This window comes from Schistocerca piceifrons, chromosome 2 (genome assembly GCF_021461385.2).
Source record: "Schistocerca piceifrons isolate TAMUIC-IGC-003096 chromosome 2, iqSchPice1.1, whole genome shotgun sequence".
Taxonomy (NCBI): Eukaryota; Metazoa; Arthropoda; class Insecta; order Orthoptera; family Acrididae; genus Schistocerca; species Schistocerca piceifrons.
The window spans coordinates 940,934,814-940,947,098 of NC_060139.1; the positions used below are offsets into that span (position 1 = coordinate 940,934,814).

Below are 12,285 nucleotides of genomic sequence, written 5' to 3' on the forward strand. Positions count from 1 at the left end.
CCTACTATCGAATTCCCGTCACCCACGACTATTAAACTTTCGTCACCCTTCACTATCTGAATAATTTCTTTTATCTCATCATACATTTCTTCAATTTCTTCATCATCTGCAGAGCTAGTTGGCATATAAACTTCTACTATTGTTGTAGGTGTGGGCTTAGTGTCTTTCTTGGCCACAATAATGCGTTCACTATGCTGTTTGTAGTAGCTTACCCGCACTCCTATTGCTTTTTTCATTATTAAACCTACTCCTGCATTACCCCTATTTGATTTTGCATTCATAACCCCGTATTCATCTGACCAGAAGTCTTTTTCCTCCTGCCACCAAACTTCACTAATTCCCACTATATCCAACTTTAACCTATCCATTTCCCTTTTTAAATTTTCTAACCTACCTGCCCGATTAAGGGATCTGACATTCCACGCTCCGATCCGTAGCACGCCATTTTTCTTTCTCCTGATTACGACGTCCTCTTGAGTAGTCCCCGCCCGGAGATCCGAATGGGGGACTATTTTACCTCCGGAATATTTTACCCAAGAGGACGCCATCATCATTTATCCATACAGTAAAGCTGCATGCCCTCGGGAAAAATTACGGCCGTAGTTTCCCCTTGCTTTCAGCCGTTCGCAGTACCAGCACAGCAAGGTCGTTTTGGTTAGTGTTACAAGGCCAGATCAGTCGATCATCCAGACTGTTGCCCCTGCAACTACTGAAAAGGCTGCTGCCCCTCTTCAGGAACCATACGTTTGTCTGGCCTCTCAACAGATACCCCTCCGTTGTGGCTATCTGTATCGCTGAGGCACGCAAGCCTCCCCACCAACGGCAAGGTCTATGGTTCATGGGGGGGGGGGAGGGGGGAGACTCTATAGCCATCCATAATCGTGAAAGTGATCCCAATACAGGATTTTCCGCGCCAACTGGCCTCTCGATTATGTCCCATAATCCTATAATGGGATTCACGTCGGACAGTCTAAGTGGCTAAATCATTCGCTCGAACTGTCCAAAACGTTGTTCAAACCAATCGTGAACTGAGGCCCGGTGACATTGCTCATTGTAATCCTTAAGAATTCTATCATTCTTTGGGAACATGAAATCCACGAATGGCTGAAAATGGTCTCCATGTGGGGGAACATTTCCAGTGAATGATAGGTTCAGTTGGACCGAAGGACTCAGTTCATTAAATGACACAGCCCACACTACTATGGAATCACATCGAGCTTGCACACTGTCTTGTCGACAATTTGGGTCCACGGCTTCGTCCCTCGTCCCGCATTGATTTCTGCGGTTATTTCACGCAGTGTTGCTGGTCTGTTAGCACTGACAACTCTGCCCAAACGTCGTTGCTCTCAGTCGTTAAGTGAAAGCCGTCGACCACTGCGTTGTCTGTGGTGAGAGGTAATGTCTGAAATTTGGTATTGTCGGCATACCATTAACAATGCGGATTTCAGAATATTGATTCCCCTGACAATTTCCAAAATGAAATGTCTGGCTGGTCTAGCTACAAGCGTCATTCCGCGCTCAAAGTCAGTCAGTTTCCGTCGAGTGGCCATAATCACGTCGGAAACCTTTTCATTTGAATCATCTGAGTACAAATGATAGCTCCGCCAACGGACTGCCATTTTATACCCCCTGTACGCGGTACTACCGTCATCTGTATATGTTCATAACTTTGTTACATTTTTTTGTCATCTCAGTATATATATATATATATATATATATATATATATATATATATATATATGTGTGTGTGTGTGTGTGTGTGTGTGTGTGTGTGTGTCAGAGAGAGAGGAAGAGGAGTGGGGGTAGGGATGACGTTGAAAAGCTGGTGTTTTTTTGGGTTAATGAAGATTTTAAATTTACTTTGATTTATTTGAGGAATCGCCTTTTTGCAATTCATTAAGTGTTTTGTAGTGTAGTGTATTCTCTCCTTGTAGTATTTCTTTTAGTATGAGGTACATCTCCTATATTTTAAGTTCTCTGGAGAGGCTGTTGCTTTTTCTGAACATAGTGAGGACATTTTCAATATTATTTGGGTAGTGGTTTTCCTTTATGAGGTGATCTGCTGAAGCAGTATGTGTGCTGTCACTTTTCAGCCCTCAGAGTTGCTCCGAATACCTGGTTTTAAAGTTTCTGCTTATTTGGATTACGTAGACGTGTTGATATGTTGACTTGTATTACAGGTAGCTGAGACATTCCATCTTTGCCACGCGGAGTGGCGGAGCAGTTTGAGGCGCCATGTCACGGACTGCGCTGCCTCTCCCGCCGGAGGTTCGACTCCTCCCTTGGGCATGGGTGTGTGTGTTGTTCTTCTCGTAAGTTAGTTTAAGTAGTGTGTAAGTGTCGGGGGCGATGACCTCAGCAGTTTGGTTCTTTAGGAATTCACACTCACTTTGAACATTCCTTCTTTGTTGAATTTGTTCATGGATGTGTTGTTGATGTTGTTTTTCTGTACTAGTGTTTCTGTTCGCCTGTATTCCCTGTGGTCGCCATGTGTTGGCGTTATTGTCTTAATTGTGGCTGATAATTTATCATTAATTTTTTCAGTATTTTAAACATAGCTGCACAACAGCAACGGTTCCACGTAATAAAATTATAAACAGCCGACCAGTTGCAATGGATAAAGAAATCTTTACTTAGGTTTCAACAAATTTAAATTTGTCTTCTTCAGAAGACTCTACTATTCCTGCCCTTACAGGACTGATATTCTAAAGATGACTGGAAGTTGAAGTCGAAGCCGGTCATAATAAATAAATATCATTGCAGTTTAGACTGTTATTTTAACCCCATTAAAACACGAAACATTTCACCTGTCTGGACGGGGATCACGTGGCATACGGGGCCACCACATCAGAAAGAGCTGATCGATGTAAAATTCTAGGCACATCAGAAAATCCTATCACACATTTAAATAAACGGGAATGTGATGTAAGCTACATGTCTATCGTATGGATGTTAAGAAAAACCGATACTGTACCACGGGCATCTAGCTCGTATAACTAACTAGCTCTGTGATCGTCGGAGGTAAAGTCTGAATACAAATGAAGGCGTATGCAAAGAACTGCAAATATTGCAAACACATACTATGCCAAGCTGCAAAATGTGTGCTGCAAACCTCACCATGCTTCTTGCAGCTGCCGGCCGTTGTGGACGAGCGGTTCTAGGCGCTTCAGTCCGGAACAGCGTTGCTGCTGCGGTCACAGGTACGAATCCTGCCTCGGCCATGGATGTGTGTGATGTCTTTAGGTTAGTTAGGTTCAAGTAGTTTAGGGGACTGATGACCTCAGATGTTAAGTCCCATAGTGCTTAGAGCCATTTGAACCATTTGAATTTTCTTGCAGCTGGTTGCATGAGAAAGCCCATCAGAAAATAAGTTCAAAGCAAGCTACCATACCAGTCACCTGTAGCAAAAACGTGGAAGCAGCAGCCAAGAATATTATCACAACCAGAGCAGCACATGATAAGCTGGCCAGAAACAAAGAGCGGAAACCGCTTTGTTCCGGGTCCAACAAGGCCCACAGGCATACCACTCGACTAGTCAAACCGAGCGAGCTGGAGCCATTGTTCGCACACTCGACTCGCGTGCGGGAGGACGACGGCTCAAACCCACGTCCGACCATCCAGATTTCGGTTTTCCGTGATTTCCCGAAATGGCTCCAGGCAAATATCTGTACAGCTCCTCTGAAAGGGTACGGCCGATTTCCTTCCCCGTCCTTGAAAACATCCGAGCTTTTGCTCCGTCTCTAATGACCTCCATGTCGACTGGACGTTAAACCCAGTCTTCCTTTTTCTTTCGACTGGCCAAAGGGATTAACACCTTACGTAAACGATCAACTGGTTCGGATTACCTTTACAATATTTCTTCTCTTCTTTTTCCGTTAGGGTCATTTAAGGGCCACGCGCCAACTTCAGTGCTTCCTCCTCTGTTCTTCTTTCTTCTTCCTCCAGTATTCATTAATCTTCCCACGTATCCTTTTTCTCTCCTCAGACCATTTTGACCCTGTCTTCGTCTCCTTCCTGCCTTGCAGTCCTTGCGTTTTTCACACATTCGTCTTAAAAATCTCTCTTTCCTAACTTTTTCAATTCAGGCTGTTGTTGACATCTTGTCCCAAAGATATTTAAAAATCTGTTTGGTTAATCTGTTGCCGTTCATTTTGTATAAATCTCGAAAAAATAGACGTCGCTTCTTCCATAGCGTTTCAGTCAGGTGTTCCATGTTCTTTATTACTTCTTAATTTCCATACCACTGTATTTCTTAGCGGACCAAGTATTTTTCGAATGATTCTTCTTTCTAGGATTTTAAGTTTGTGTAATTTGTAATTCAGTACTAAACATTCACTTACATAAAGCATTTTGTTTTTACGACTGTGTTGTAGCGCTGTATCTTCAAATTTCTAGACAGACCTTTCGTTGTAAATGTACCTGGTTATACGATATGCTCTCTCCATTTTACGTAGTCTTTCGTCTACAGTGAATTTTTCTAAGTCATTCTCTTGAATCTTTTTTTCTCAAATATTTACATTAATTAACCCTCTTTATCTGTCCAATATCTTAATTAGGATTCATGGGACAGGTCATAAATTTTGTTTTTCCTACAGAACTTCTTAAACGTTCTGTTTTGGAAATTTCTTCTAAGAGTTTGTTTTGTATTTTTGGCATCAGTTATGTTTTCACAAAGAATGGCAGAATCATCCGAAAATGCTAGAAAGTGAATTACAGTACTTTTGTTCTCCAGCCCCAGTGTTATAAGTAATAGCTTACGTTATTTCAGTTTTTGTTTCCACGCTTACTTACTATTTTTCACAGGACGCAGCTGAAGAGGAGTGGAAACAGGCCTTCTCCTTGCCTTACATATATTTTTATTTTGAATGCTTTAGGTATTTCACCGCAAAACTTTACTTTGGATCTGGTGTCTGTGAGAGTTTCGCAACTAAGATTTCCTAATTTCGCGTTAATGCAAAATTCTAAGATCACTTTATCTAGTATTTCCCTATCAATTGAACCAAATGCCTTTTTAAAATCTATAATTATTACATCTATACCCTTAGAGATTGAGTCTGTGATTGATTATTAACTTTAATAATGATTATTAACTTTAGCCCGCATCTCGTGGTCGTGCGGTAGCGTTCTCGCTTCCCACGCCCGGGTTCCCGGGTTCGATTCCCGGCGAGGTCAGGGATTTTCTCTGCCTCGTGATGGCTGGGTGTTGTGTGCTGTCCTTAGGTTAGTTAGGTTTAAGTAGTTCTAAGTTCTAGGGGACTGATGACCATAGCTGTTAAGTCCCATAGTGCTCAGAGCCATTTGAACCATTTTTTGATTATTAACTTTAGGTTGAAACTATGTTCTGAGCAACATCTGCCCTTTCTGAATCGACTCTGATATGTTCCCAAATGGCTATCAAGTGTTGCTTGTACCATTGATGTGATGGCAAGAGGCGGTACCATTAATTCAGAAGCATATGACAACACATTAACAAAAACGAAGTCGCGTTTCCGGCGACTTCGGCGCCACAGCAACCAGGAGAAGTTTTGCTGCAACACGATAACGCTTGGCCCCACACAAATCTGAGGACTGCTGAACACATCGAAAACAGGGTTGGACAGTGTTACTCCATCCAGCCTCCATACAGCCCTGATCTAGGCCCCCTCAGACTTCCACTTGTTTGGACCATTAGAGGATGACATTCGTGGAAGACATTTTGAGGACGATGAGGCGGTGATTCACACAGAGAAGCACTGGCTCCACCACCAGGACAAGGATTAGTACCGACAGGGCAGACACGCCCTTTTTTCGCGCTGGACAAAGGCCATAAAACGGGATGCAGATAATGTGGAAAAGTACGGTGTGTGTATAAAACACCATTCTTTCGTGTGTGTAATTCACATCACGTTCAATAAAGAATTGTTAAAGAAAAAAATGCAGTGCATCACTCTCTGCGCAATCCTCTTACTTCAGTTACTAAACAACTATGAGGTCGATTTCATCTACGATGGTAAGGATACGTGTCCCCTTTTTTTGTAGTTGTGTAATAACTGTTTTTCTTTTACGACATGCTCTACGTTCTTCAAGATCACCTCATTACGGATCTTTAGAATATAAAGCATATCTAATCCAATACTGTTTTATCTCATCGATCACTGTAGGTCACCAACACACGACTTCATAAATATGAAGCACTTTTAAATTTGAGCACTACCCCTGAGTTATGATCCACACACAAGACAGCGGTCACCCGACTCCCAGATTTCGAAAAGCTCGTAGCAACTATTGCAACTGCTAAGACCTTAAATCCGGAGGTGCAATATTATTCGCTTAAGACATAGACGCAGATATTTTCCTGGGTCATTCCCTTTCTCCCTCTAATACCGCTTGTCTGATAACTGCAGTCTCTTAGTAGGATGTTTCCAGAATGAGATTTTCACTCTGCAGCGGAGTGTGCGCTGATATGAAACTTCCTGACAGATTAAAACTGTGTGCCCGACCAAGGCTCGAACTCGGGACCTTTGCCTTTCGCGGGCAAGTGCTCTACCATCTGAGCTACCGAAGCACGACTCACGCCCGGTCCTCACAGCACTTGCTCGCGAAAGGCAAAGGTCCCGAGTTCGAGTCTCGGTCGGGCACACAGTTTTAATCTGCCAGGGAGTTTCTCTTAGTAGGACTTCGAAAATTGCTAGTCCTCGCTCAATGCTGCCAGGACTATACCTCACTTCGACAGAATGTCGCTATTCCCTAAGCAAGCAGAGTACAGTCGGAGCACAGTACTCAGCAAGTATTATGAGTTCTGCCGTGGAGCACACCTTGAAACTAACTCGTCTGCTCCCGGATGCAGATGAAAGCGAGTATGGTATTCTGAAACCCCGATCCTTCTTCAATTTTGCTGTTGTAACATCTAAAGGCTACTTTCAAATCAGAACGTCATTCTTGCGATCCACAGGCTGTATAGGCTCACAAATGATGCGTTAGGCTGTCTTCGCTGTACTTCTACAGATACATCAATGTTGCAGCTATCAGATGTCAAAAGTGCCTAATCGTTTTTAATGAAGTTAGTTAAACACTGTCTAAATTGTGAACCAAGTTTTCCTTACTACCAAAGGATGGAAAAAGCTGAGTCGGCGTTCTAGCGGAACCGAGTGACATCAGCAACTCTGCGGCCGCTAAGAGAACAGCGAAGTACACCCACGCTGAATCCACCAGCCGTGATAGTCTAGTGGTTAGGACATTGCGTTGTGGCCGCAAGAACCCAGGTTCGAATCCTGGTCACGGCAAAAGGTTGATATTTTAATGAAGAATGGCGCACCTGCACTTAACTACTTCATTGAGACATTACTTTTGTTAGCAAATAATTATTGGCTTTGTTCGAGTCAGTTAGATGTTACTAGACTTCGAAAACGATTTTGACACCGTTTATCACAAGAGACTACCAATGAAAATGCGAGCAACTGGAACATCATGTAAATTACGCACCAGGATTCGTGACTTTGTCAGGAAGATCGCAGCATGTTCTGATCAGTGAGAACAGAGCCAGGGAAACCGAAATTGCATCTGTCGTTCCACAAGGAACAGGGACAGGCTCTTTACTGTTCCTGATGTGTATAAATGAGTTTAGTAGCTTTTTGATATTGTTGAAAAATGAGATTGACAGAAAGTGCAAAAAAGCAAAACAGTAATGGCTAGAGAAAACTCTCCATCCGAACTGGTCCCTCAACCGACAGGCGTCACTCGATGTGGATATGGAGGGGCATGCGGTCAGTACATCACTCTATCAGCCGTTGTCAGTTTTTGTGATCAGAGCCGTTACTTCTCAGTCAGGTAGCTTCCCAATTGCTCTCACAAAGGCCAGTAAACTCCAGTTGCCAAGAGCGCTCGACAGACCCAAAGGATGGTCCATCTGAGTCCTAATCAAGCCCGACAGCGCTTAACTTCGGCGAACTGACGACAGCTGGTATAACCACTGAAACAAGGACGATGGTAATGGCTAGAGGAAATGCAAAATTGTAGCAGTTCGTATGACTACATGGATGATAAATACCACTTGCAGGAAAATTAAGAGACCTCTGCAGAAAAGGAAAGCAACTGCATCTCTATTAAGAGCTCAACTGGCAAGCCGGTATTAAACAAAAAAGGGGAAGACTGAGAGATGAAGAAGATATATAAACGGCTATGAAGAGAAAATAAACTTGAGAACGATGTAATGAAAAAGAGTGTGGAAGAGATGATACTATAAGACGATTGTGACAGACCTTTGCAAGACCTTAGAGGAAAATAAAGTATCTGCGACAGACGACATTCGCTATGAAATGTTGAGCTCCTTGGGAGATAAATGAGATAGGCGAGATTAGCTCAGACTACAAGACGAATGTAATACTTGCTATTACAAAGAAAGCATGCGCTGATAGGTGTCGATATTACTGAACTACCAGTTTAGAAAGTCATACTTGCAAAATACTAACGCGAATTCTTTATAGAATAATGGATCAACTTAAGAAGCCTATTTTGGATGACATTAGTTTGGTTTCCGGAGAAATGTACGAACACAAGTGGCACTGTTGATCGTATGAGTCACGTTTGAATATAAACTGAAAAAATGCAAACTTACATTTAACGCATTCGTAGATTTAAAGAAAGTTTTTGAAAGTGTTATCTGCATCGCACTCTTCGACATTCGGAAGGTAGCAGGAAGCGAACGATTATCAACAACTTGTGCAGAGAACAGAGTGCAGTTAAAAGAATAGGAGGACATACAAGAGAGGCATTAGTTGAGAATGGAGTGAGATAACGTTGTTGCCTATCCTCAGTGTTGTTCAGTGTTCAGTCTGTACTTTGAGGAAGCAGTAAAGGAATCCAAGAGATGTCTGGAAAGGGAATTAAATTTTAGGGGGAAGAAGTAAAAACTTTGAGGTTTGCCGACGACATAGTAATTCTAGGTCAGGCGGCAAAATAAATGGTGACAGGGAAGAATAGAGGATAGGATAAACTGCAGACTGACAATAGCAAGAATAGCAGTTCTGAAAAGGAAAAGTTTGTTAATTTAAATTTAAGGAAGCCTTCTCTGAAGATATTTGTGTGGAGTGTAGCCTTGCACGGAAGTGACATGTAAATGAAAAACAATTCAGAAAGTAAGATGATGCGAGCATTTTAACTGTGTTTCTAAAGGAGGTAGAGCAGAGGCTAATGAAGTGTTGAAACAAATCGAAAGGGGAGCGGGGGAAGAAAATTTGTGCTTCACTTTACCGAAAGAAGGGATCCTGAGGCATCAGTGTGACGGAGAGAAGTCTGTTGGATAAAAATTGTCGTCGTTGTACAAAGATTGATTATAGAAAACGGGTTCAAGAGAATGTAGGGTAATATAGTTGTGCGCTGAAGATAAACGGAAAAGAAAGAGGTTACAGTGACGGCAAGATAAACGTTTCTTACATCTATAGGTGTCTCGTCAGTGTTGCTGCTTAAGTAATTCCAAAGACTATTCTACGGACAAGTGAATTAACAAAGGGAACTGATTAAGGCAATGTTTTCATTAAAATATCAATCATCTGCCTTGACCATCATTTGGACAGATGCAGATAACAGGTATTAGGTGGGCTTAGCAGATCCAGTATCTTCCATCCATCCGTAGGAGTGCTCTCTCTCTGATCTACACTGCACAGTAGGTACTTATTCTCCATCTGCTGCAGATATCGGTAATAACTAACTTCATAGCCTTCCATCCAAACCCTCTAAGCTTCTTAATGGCTCTTCTAGGTAGAGAGAACCTCTTGCAAAGAACTGATTGCTCTAAAATCTTTATCTTTTTTCGCAGTTTTCAACGATTTTGTGGCTGCACATTGAATAACTTTGTGAGCCACCGGCAGGCATAGTGATGAACAACGAAGGTATATCTAGGGATACCACTATTAAGTTTTTTCAAATTGTGATAAATTCTGTTAGCGTATATATATATATATATATATATATATATATATATATATATATGGTATTCTCACTTTTCGGTTTCATACGAAAAATATGTACTCTCTAAGTGATGATTACACCGTAAAATAACCGAAAAGACATTAAAGAGTAGAAGTTTATAAAATATATGTTGATTGCTTTTGAAAGCGGCTGTTATGTGAAGAGCAAAAGTTTATTGAACTTACATATCTGAGGAGATTAGTATGTTACATCAAGTTCATATTTTCATCCATTCTTACATACAAGAACTCCAAATATTCTTCCACTTTCGGTAATTCCGTTTCTTGTGGTGTGTTAAAGTTGATTTTTCGAAACTAAGTGTCCATTTTCCGACAATCAGTTACTAATTCTTTAAAAAATGTTATTAACAATATCGTTTACTCTTGCTTTCTCTCTAAAAGAGTTAATTATAACATCTATGGTATGAAAGAGTGTCAGGTCCGTTTTACACATAGGAGGTGGTTTACATGTATAAGAAGTAGGCATGGACCGAAAATGAAAGCCCTTGGAATTATTTTTTCCCTTAGTCGGTAGAATTTTCTCTCCTTCTAATCTATTTATCACAGACTGTATTCCTTTCGTTACATGAGATTCAAACTAATTGTGTATAATATGTTTGATACCCTTGTGAAAAGAACTTAAACTACGTGGAATTACACAGAAAAATGCTTTAGATATATTGAAAAATTACCAGCTGGTGGTTCTTTTAATGTAACCCTCGCAATTTTTGGCGATTAAACGTGTAAATGGCATTCTCTGTCGAGCAAATCGTCTGCAACGCAAATTGTAATTCACTAAATCGTAGTAAACCGCCGGCCCAAGGAACTTTCGCCACAAGAGGGGAAAACAGCCAACGACTAATGTAAACTAAAACGTATGTAATCTAAATGTGAACAGCAGTCTAAAGATGAAACTGACGGTTTGAAACCGGTAACGCGTATATTTGTGAGAATAAGCAGCGTTATTTACAGTGTGTGGTTGATGTTCCCTTCTTCGCAAGAATCAACTTGTATTTTGAATACAGCTACATTCTACATTCTCAGTTTTCGACAAAATAACAATGTGTGATTAACATGGTGGAGCACCGTGGCTGTGGATTCAGTAAGATAAAAAATTTAAGTACTACTTCGTTTCCACTTACATGTAACACTAGACTTACATTGTATTTGTTTGACGAATATTTTGGAAAAAAGATAATAGGAAGGTAATTGGATGATAATTTACTAAAAGACGGAATAGTACTGTCTAGGACACACCACAGTGATTTGTGTTTTCAAATTGTCTGGGTCACATAATGAAGGTCACAATATTATTGATTTTCCTTGACACCGCGCAACAGTATCTGCGATGAGTGTTCAGATAACTAGGCCTTAGGATGACCTATACTGTCTGGAACCGACTATATAAAATAAATAAACTCTGATCTGTACTGTTACTCAATTTGTATACGACTATTTAAATCTTTTGTGCGTCCTGCCCCATTGAGGGGTTTAACATAGCGTATTGTTGTGTCAGGAACAATTCCTTGTGCTAATGTTGAGTTATATACACCACTAAGAAGATGACTTACTAAGTTAGAATGACTGGTATTATCATCGTATCTACATTAATACTTCGTGGCATTTTTTTTTTTTTTTTTTTTTGCATATTCTTACATAGATATAATAGTTTCTCTGTTGCTTCAGTGTTGCTTTTGGATCTTTAAATATTTGTGAATCAACATTTTCAGTGTATCTTCTTGCTTCTTCAAGGAATGCACAAAATGGGATGTGCACAGAATTGGCAGATATTCATGAAATGATTAGTGTTGAGGATCGGGAGAAACTCCTTCAATTTATAATAGGTGTCGAAAGCGGGATGGTAGGCCTGGGTCTGAAGGAGAGGAAGTTAATGCTGTATTGTAGAATGTGAATAACATAGTTTGGGAGCTATTTATTTCTAGCTGACTCCATTCCACATTTATTGACATTAAGATGAATTTCTTGCTCCTTGAAGAAGGAAGAAGATACACTGATAATGTTTATCCACAAATATTGAAAGAACCAAAAGCAACACTGAAGCAGCAAATAAATTATTATATCTATGTAAGAATACGCAAACAAAAAAAGCCACGAAGTATTACTGTAGCTACGAGGATAATTCAAGTCATTCTAACCTACTAAGTCAGCTCTTTAGTGGTATATACAATTCAACACTAGCACCAACACAAAGACGTGAGATCTCAGTGTGCGTTCTCCGTCTTATTGCTCCCGCCTGTTGACCTGCGATCGAGACGCCACCTACCTGCTGGCGGCGTTAGTTTGCCAACTGGAGCGGAAAGGACTGTTTTATGCTTCCAGA

The 12,285-nt window shown here is 40.9% G+C and overlaps 1 non-coding gene across 1 annotated transcript; it reads left to right on the forward strand.

The window, feature by feature from the left end:
- The first annotated feature begins 7,190 nt into the window (after positions 1–7,190).
- Trnah-gug lies at positions 7,191–7,262 on the forward strand. The gene has a single exon. It is a non-coding gene; the product is annotated as a tRNA-His (tRNA).
- Positions 7,263–12,285: the final 5,023 nt, after the last annotated feature.